An 8,718-nucleotide genomic window follows, 5' to 3' on the forward strand; every position below is an offset into this window, starting at 1 on the left:
AATTAAGTTCATTTAATCAAATTAAGTATGAACTCCCACTTAAATCGACATCCCTCTAGTCATCTAAGTGATACGTGATCCATGTTGCCTAACCCGTGTCCGATCATCACGTGAGACGAACTAGTCACCATGGTGAGCAACTTCATGCTGATCGTATTCAACCATACGACTCATGTTCGACCTTTGGTCTCTTGTATTCGAGATCATGTCTGTACATGCTAAGCTCGTCGAGTCAACGTAGGTGTTTCGCGTGTGTAAATCTGGCTTACACCCGTTGTATCTGAACGTTAGAATCTATCACACCCGATCATCATGTGGTGCTTCGAGACAACGATCCTTCACAACGGTGCACACTTAGGGGAATACGTTCTCGAAATTTTAAGAGGGATCATCTTATTATGCTACCATCGTTCTAAGCAATAAGATGAAAAACATGATAAACATCACAATGCAATCATATAGTGACATGATATGGACATTATCATCTTTGCTCTTTCGATCTCCATCTTCAGGCATCGCATGATCATCATTGTCACCGGCGTGACACCATGATCTCCATCATCATGATCTCCATCATCGTGTCTCCGTGAAGTCGTCACGCCAACTACTACTATCACTACTACTATAGCTAACCTTTAGCAATGAAGTAAAAGTAGTAAGCACATGGCGTTGCATCTCATACAATAAATTAAGACAACTCCTATGGCTCCTGCCGGTTGTCATACTCATCGACATGCAAGTCGTGAAACCTATTACAATAACATGATCATCTCATACATCATACATGCAACATCACAACTTTGGCCATATCACATCACATATCAAACCCTGCAAAAACAAGTTAGACGTCCTCTAATTGTTGTTGCAAGTTTTACGTGGCTGATTTGGGTTTCTAGCAAGAACGCCTTCTTACCTACGTGACAGCCACAACGATGATATGCCAAAGCTATTTACCCTTCGTAAGGACCCTTTTCATCAAATCCAATCTGACTAGAGTGGGAGAGACAGACACCCGCTAGCCACCTTTATGCACGGTGAGCATGTCTATCGGTGGAACCAGTCTCACGTAAGCGTACGTGTAAGGTCGGTCCGGGCCGCTTCATCCCACAATACCGCCGGAAAAGAATAAGACTAGTAGCGGCAAGCAATTGACAAATCATCGCCCACAACCTTTTGTGTTCTACTCGTGCATAGAATCTACGCATGGAAAATCTGGCTCTGATAGAACTGTTGGGAAACCTAGCATAAATTCTAAACATTTCCTACACATATTCAGATCTTCCTATGGAGAGACCAGCAACGAGAGAGGGGTGAGTGCATCTTCATACCTTTGAAGATCGCTAAGCGGAAGCGTTACTAGAACGCGGTTGATGGAGTCGTACTCGCAGAGATTCAGATCACGGTGTGATTCCGATCTAGTGCCGAACCACGGCACCTCCGCGTTCAACACACGTGCAGCCCAGTGACGTCTCCCGCACCTTGATCCAGCAAGGAGGAGGGAGAGGTTGGGGAAGATCTCCGGCAGCACGACGGCGTGGTGTCGATGGAGAGACGAGGTCTCCCGGCAGGGCTTCGTCAAGCACCGGCAGAGAGGAGGAGAAAGAAGGGCAGGGCTGCGCCGAGGGAGATGGGAAACAATGTGTCAACAGCCCCAAAAACCCCACTATTTATAGGAGGAGGGGAGGGGGGTGCACCACCCCTAGGGTTCCCACCCCAGGTGGTGTGGCAGCCCCCCCAGATGGGAGGTGCGGCGGCCAGGGCAGGGGGAGGGGTGGCGCACCCCTAGGTGGGCCTTAGGCCCACCAACGCATAGGGTTTCCCCCCCTCTCCACCTCCTGCACCTTGGGCTGAGTGTGGGGGGTGCACCAGCCCACCTAGGGGCTGGTTCCCTCCTGCACTTGGCCCATCTAGCCTCCTGGGGTCGTGGCCCCCTTCCGGTGGACCCCCGGGGCCAATTCCGGTGGTCCCGGTGGTCCCGGTACGTTACCTGCGACGCCCGAAACACTTCCAGTGTCCAAAACCATCCGTACTATATATCAATCTTTACCTTCGGACCATTCTAGAGCTCCTCGTGACGTCCGGGATCTCATCCGGGACTCCGAACATCCTTCGGTAACCTCGTATAACAATTCCCTATAACCCTAGCGTCATCGAACCTTAAGTGTGTAGACCCTACGGGTTCGGGAGACACGCAGACATGACCGAGACACCTCTCCGGCCAATAACCATGAGCGGGGTCTGGATACCCATGGTGGCTTTCACTTGCTCCACGATGATCTCATCGGATGAACCACGATGTGAAGTACTCAATCAATCCCGTATACAATTCCCTTTGTATGTCGGTATAGAACTTGCCCGAGATTCGATCGTCGGTATTCCTATACCTTGTTCAATCTCGTTACCGGTAAGTCTCTTTACTCGTTCCGTAGCACGTAATTGTGTGACTAACTCCTTAGTCACATTGAGCTCATGATGATGTTCTACCGAGTGGGCCCAGAGATACCTCTCCGTCACACGGAGTGACTAATCCCGATCTCGATTCGTACCAACCCAACACACACTTTCGGAGGTACCCGTAGTGCACCTTTATAGTCACCCAGTTACGTTGTGACGTTTGATACACCCAAAGCACTCCTACGGTATTCGGGAGTTGCACAATCTCACGGTCGAAGGAAAAGACACTTGACATTAGAAAAGCTTTAGCATACGAACAATACGATCTAGTGCTATGCTTAGGATTGGGTCTTGTCCATCACATCATTCTCCCAATGATGTGATACCGTTATCAATGACATCTAATTGCCATGACCAGGAAACCATGATCATCTATTGACTAACGAGCTAGTCAACTAGAGGCTTGCTAGGGGCACATTGTGATCTATTTATTCACACATGTATTACTCTTTCCTGTTAATACAATTATAGCATGAACAATAGACGATTATCATGAACAAGGAGATATGATAATAACCATTTTATTATTGCCTCTAGCGCATATTTCCAACAGTGTAAAGCGCATGAAGAAACTCCATACCGATGGACTTTTGGAGTCACTTGACTTTGATTCACTTGACACGTGTGAACCATGCCTCATGGGCAAGATGACTAAAACTCCGTTCTCCGGAACAATGGAGCGTGCAAGTGACTTGTTGGAAATCATACATACCGATGTGTGTGGTCCGATGAGTGTGGAGGCACGCGGTGGATATCGTTATTTTCTCACCTTCACTTACGATTTGAGTAGATATGGTTATGTCTACTTGATGAAGCACAAGTCTGAGACGTTTGAAAAGTTCAAACAATTTCAAAGTGAAGTCGAAAATCATCGTAACAAGAAGATCAAGTTCCTACGGTCTGATCGTGGGGGTGAGTATCTGAGTTTCGAGTTTGGTACTCACTTAAGACAATGTGGAATTGTTTCACAGTTGACACCGCGTGGAACAGCACAACGTAATGGTGTGTCCGAACATCGTAATCGTACTTTATTAGATATGGTGCAATCTATGATGTCTCTTACCTATTTGCCGTTATCGTTTTGGTGTTATGCATTAGAAACAACTGCATTCACTTTAAATAGGGCACCATCAAAATCGGTTGAGACGACACCATACGAACTGTGGTATGACAAAAGACCAAAGTTGTCATTTCTTAAAGTTTGGGGATGTGATTCTTATGTCAAAAAGCTTCAGCTTGAAAAGCTGGAACCCAAAGCGCAAAAGTGCGTCTTCATACGTGACCCAAAGGAGACAGTTGGGTATACCTTCTCTCTCAAATCCAAGGGCAAAGTGTTTGCTGCTAAAAACGGAGCTTTTCTTGAGAAGGAGTTTCTCTCGAAAGAATTGAGTGGGAGGAAGATAGAACTTGATGAGGTTGTCGAACCTCTAATTCCTCTTGATGGTGGCGCAGGGCAAGGGGAAACCCGTGTTGCTGCGGCACCGGTTGAGGAACAAGTTGATGGTGATGATGATCATGAAACTTCGGATCACCTTACTGTCAGACCTCGCAGGTCGACAAGATCATGTACCGCTCCAGAGTGGTACGGTAATCCTGTCTTGACGGTTATGTTGTTGGACAACAATGAACCTACGAATTATGAAGAAGCAATGGTGGGCCCGGATTCCAACATATGTCTGGAGGCCATGAAGACTGAGATAGGATCCATGTACGAGAACAAAGTGGACTTTAGAAGTACTACCTGAAGGTCGCAAGGCTATTCAGAACAAATGGATCTATAAGAAGAAGACAGACGCAGACGGTAATGTGACCGTTTATAAAGCTCGACTTGTGGCAAAGGGTTTTTCACAAGTTCAAGGAATTGACTACGATGAGACTTTCTCACCGATAGCGATGCTTAAGTCTGTCTGAATCATGTTAGCAATAGCTGCCTTCTACGATTATGAAATCTGGCAGATGGATGTCAAAACGGCGTTCCTTAACGGTTTTCTTAAGGAAGAGTTGTATATGATACAACCCGAAGGTTTTGTCGATCTAAGAATGCTGACAAAGTGTGCAAGATCCAGCGATCCATTTATGGACTGGTGCAAGCATCTCGGAGTTGGAATAAGTGTTTTGATGAGGTGATCAAAGCATCTGGGTTTATACAAGTGGTTGGAGAATCTTGTATTTACAAGAAAGTGAGTGGGAGCTCTGTGGCGTTTCTAATATTATATGTGGACGACATATTGCTGATTGGAAACAACTCGGAGCTTTTGGAGAGCATAAAAGGTTACTTCTATAAAAGTTTCTCAATTGAAGGACCTAGGAGAAGCTGCTTACATTCTAGGCATTAAGATCTATAGGAATAGATCGAAACGCCTCATAGGACTTTCACAAAGCACATACCTTGATAAAGTTTTGAAGAAGTTCAAAATGGATCAGTCCAAGAAAGGGTTCATGCCAGTATTACAAGGTATAAAATTGAGTAAGACTCAGTGCCCAGCAACTGCGGAAGATAGAAAGAGAATGAGTTCCGTCCCCTATGCTTCAGCCGTAGGTTCTATCATGTATGCAATGCTGTGCACTAGACCAGACGTCAGCTTGGCCGTAAGTATGGCAGGTAGGTTCCAGAGTAATCCAGGAGTGGATCACTGGACGATGGTCAAGAATATTCTGAAGTACCTGAAAAGGACTAAGGAAATGTTTCTCGTGTATGGAGGTGACACAGAGCTCGTCGTAAAAGATTACGTCGATGCAATTTTTGACACCGATTCGGATGACTCTAAGTCTCAAACTGGATACGTATTTATTCTTAATGAGGGTGCGGTAAGCTGGTGCAGTTCCAAGCAGAGCGTCATAGCAGATTCTACATGTGAAGCGGAGTACATGGCTGCCTCGGAGGCCGCAAAAGAGGGTGTCTGGATGAAGCAGTTCATGAAGATCTTGGAGTTGTGCCAAGTGCATTGGATCCATTGACTCTGTTATGTGACAACACTGGTGCCATTACCTTAGCAAAGGAACCAAGGTTTCTCAAGAAGACCAGACACATCAAACGACGCTTCAACCTCATCTGCGACTACGTCGAAGGAGAGGACGTGAATATTTGCAAAGTGCACAGGGATCTGAATGTAGCAGACTGATACGTCTCTGTCGTATCTATAATTTTTGATTGTTTCATGCCAATATTCTACAAGTTTCATATACTTTTGGCAACTTTTTATATTATATTTGGGACTAACATATTGATCCAGTGCCCAGTGTCGGTTCCTATTTGTTGCATGTTTTTTGTTTTGCACAATATCCATAACAAACGAAGTCCAAAGGTAGTAAAAACTTACGAGGATTTTTTTTTAATATTTATGATTTTTGGGAAGAAGAATCAACGCGAGGCGATGCACGGAGGGCCCACAAGACCTGTAGACGCCACCAGGAGGTATGGCGGCGGCTGGCAGGCTTGTGGCCACTCCTTAAGGTGGTTGGAGCCCTTCTTTCGGTGCAAGAAAGATAATATCCGGAAGAAAATCATGTTGAAATTTCAGCCGAATCGGAGTTACGGATCTCCGAGAATTTAAGAAATGGTGAAACGCAGAATCTGGGAGCGCAGAAACAGAAGGACACACACAGAGAGAGAGAGAGAGATCCAATCTAGGAGGGGCTCTCGCCCCTCCGCCGCCATGGAGACCATGGACCAAAGGGCAAACCCTTCTCCCATCTAGGGAGGAGGTCAAGGAAGAAGAAGAAGGATGGGGTCTCTCTCCCCCTCTCTCCCGGCGGCGCCGGAACGCCGTCCGGGACATCATCGTGTGACGGCGATCTACACCAACACCTCTGTCATCTTCACCAATATGTCCATCATCTTCCCCCATCTATATTCAGTGGCTCACTCTCCCGCAACCCGTTGTACCCTCTACTTGAACATGGTGCTTTATGCTACATATTATTATCCAATGATGTGTTGCTATCCTATGATGTTTGAGTAGATTATCGTTGTCCTATCGGTGATTGATGAATTGCTATGGTTGGTTTAATTTGCTTGTGGTTATGTTGTTGTCCTTTGGTGCCCATCATATGATAGCGCGTGTGGATCACACCATAGGGTAAGTTGTATGTTGATAATACTATGTATTGGCAGGCTAGAGTGACAGAAGCTTCAAACCTAGCATAGAAATTGATGCATATGGGATTGAAGGGGGACCAATATATCTTATTGCTATGGTTGGGTTTTACCTAAATGAATGTTAGTAGTTGCGGACGCTTGCTAATAGTTCCAATCATAAGTGCATAGAATTCCAAGTAAGGGATGACATGCTAGCAGAGGCCTCTCCCACATGATACTTGTTATCGATCTAGTAACGTAGTCAATTTCTTAGGGACAATTCCGCAACTCCTACCACCACTTTTCCACACTCGTTAGACACTCGTAGTTGTTTCTTTATCTAACCAGCCCTAGTTTTATTTATGTGTTCTTTACTTTCTTGCAATCATATCCTTTCACTCCTACAAAGTACTTCTAGTTTCATAATTGTTCTAGGTAAAGCGAACGTAAAGTGTGCGTAGAGTTGTATCGGTGGTCGATAGAACTTGAGGGAATATTTGTCCTACCTTTAGCTCCTCTTGGGTTCGACACTCTTACTTATCGAGAAAGGCTACAATTGATCCCCTATACTTGTGGGTTATCAAGACCGTTTTCTGGCGCCGTTGCCGGGGAGCAATAGCGTGGGGAGAATACTCTCGTGTGTGCTTGTTTGCTTTATCACTAAGTAGATTTATTTTTTGTTCTAAGTAGTTCTCTATCTTTAGTTATGGATATGGAACATGAAATACCAAAAAAATTAGGTGTACTTGCTACTCATGGAGATGGGGAACCTCCTAAAACCCTCGACGCTCGTTATGTGGAAAATATTATGCACTTCTTTAATAATCCTGAGAAAGCCCCATTCAATTATATAATGGGATACACGTTGGATCAACGTGAATACTTTAGGGATTATCGCTTGACTCAAAAAGGAGAAATTTTATGGGATCAAATCCATTTGTTGAAATGGTATGCTCGGGAACTATGCAAGAGATATGGTGTTACTTGTTGCTCTAGGATGAAGGCTCCACACCTTCCCTTTTCTTGTGAGTTTAATGATCATAGAACCTTGGCTTCTTATGCTAATGTTATATATGATTACTATGATATGGATCAAATAGAAGAGTTTGTTGCTTTGATGGGTGCTTATGAAATTGAGGCTCTGTTTAAAAGGTGTGATGATGCTCCTTACCGATCTGAAAATTTGGCTATGCTTCGTTATTGTTATACTAATTATGAATATAATGCCCATATTGAACGATTTAAGGAGAAATCCTATGCTACCCAAGAAGAGACTATTATTTTCTAGAAAACTATGGAAGAAGAAAATGCTAAAATTGTGAGCTCATTAGATGAAAAAGATGACGAGGAGAGCGAAGAACAAAAGGAGGAAGAACGGACTAGCTACCCGTGTCCACCTTCTAATGAGAGTAACTCTTCTACTCATACATTATTTAATTTCTCTTTGTTCTTACCCAAGGATGAATGCTATGATCCCTTGGATTCGTTTGAAATATCCCTTTTTGATGAACTTGATGCTTGCTACGCTTGTGGCCATGATGCCAATATGAATGATGGTTATGACGATGAGCTAGCTATAGTTCCTTATGTTACACATGATGATTTTTATGAATATAATATGCATGTGCTTGCTGCTCCTACTTGCAATTATTATGAGAGAGGAACTACATCTCCACCTCTCTATGTTTCCAATACGATAAAATTGCAAGAAACTGCTTATGCTATGTATTGGCCTTTACTTGGTGTGCATGAATTGTTCTTTTATGACATGCCAATGCATAGGAAGAGAGTTAGACTTCGTCATTGCATGATATATGTTACCTTGTGCTCACTACTAAATTTCAAATCATTGCTAATTAAAATTGGCTTTGATATACCTTGGGATCCGGGTGGATCCATTACTTGAGAACTTTATGCCTAGCTTAATGGCTTTAAAGAAAGCGCTGCCTGGGAGACAACCCGGAAGTTTTCGAGAGTCATTTATTTCTGTTGAGTTCTTTTATTTAGTTTAAAAACAAAAAAAATATAGAGGGGAACTTGAAACTTTTTCAAAAAGAGAAGCGATTGAAAGGTGGTGCATTGCGGAAGTGAGGGTCGACCTTGAACACTTGTGTTCATGCTCATGGAAACAATGTAGAATTTTTCATGGAAGTTTCTCACAAAAATAATTATCCCCTTGTAAAATT

Source organism: Hordeum vulgare, chromosome 6H, assembly GCF_904849725.1.
Source record: "Hordeum vulgare subsp. vulgare chromosome 6H, MorexV3_pseudomolecules_assembly, whole genome shotgun sequence".
NCBI classification, from domain to species: domain Eukaryota; kingdom Viridiplantae; phylum Streptophyta; class Magnoliopsida; order Poales; family Poaceae; genus Hordeum; species Hordeum vulgare.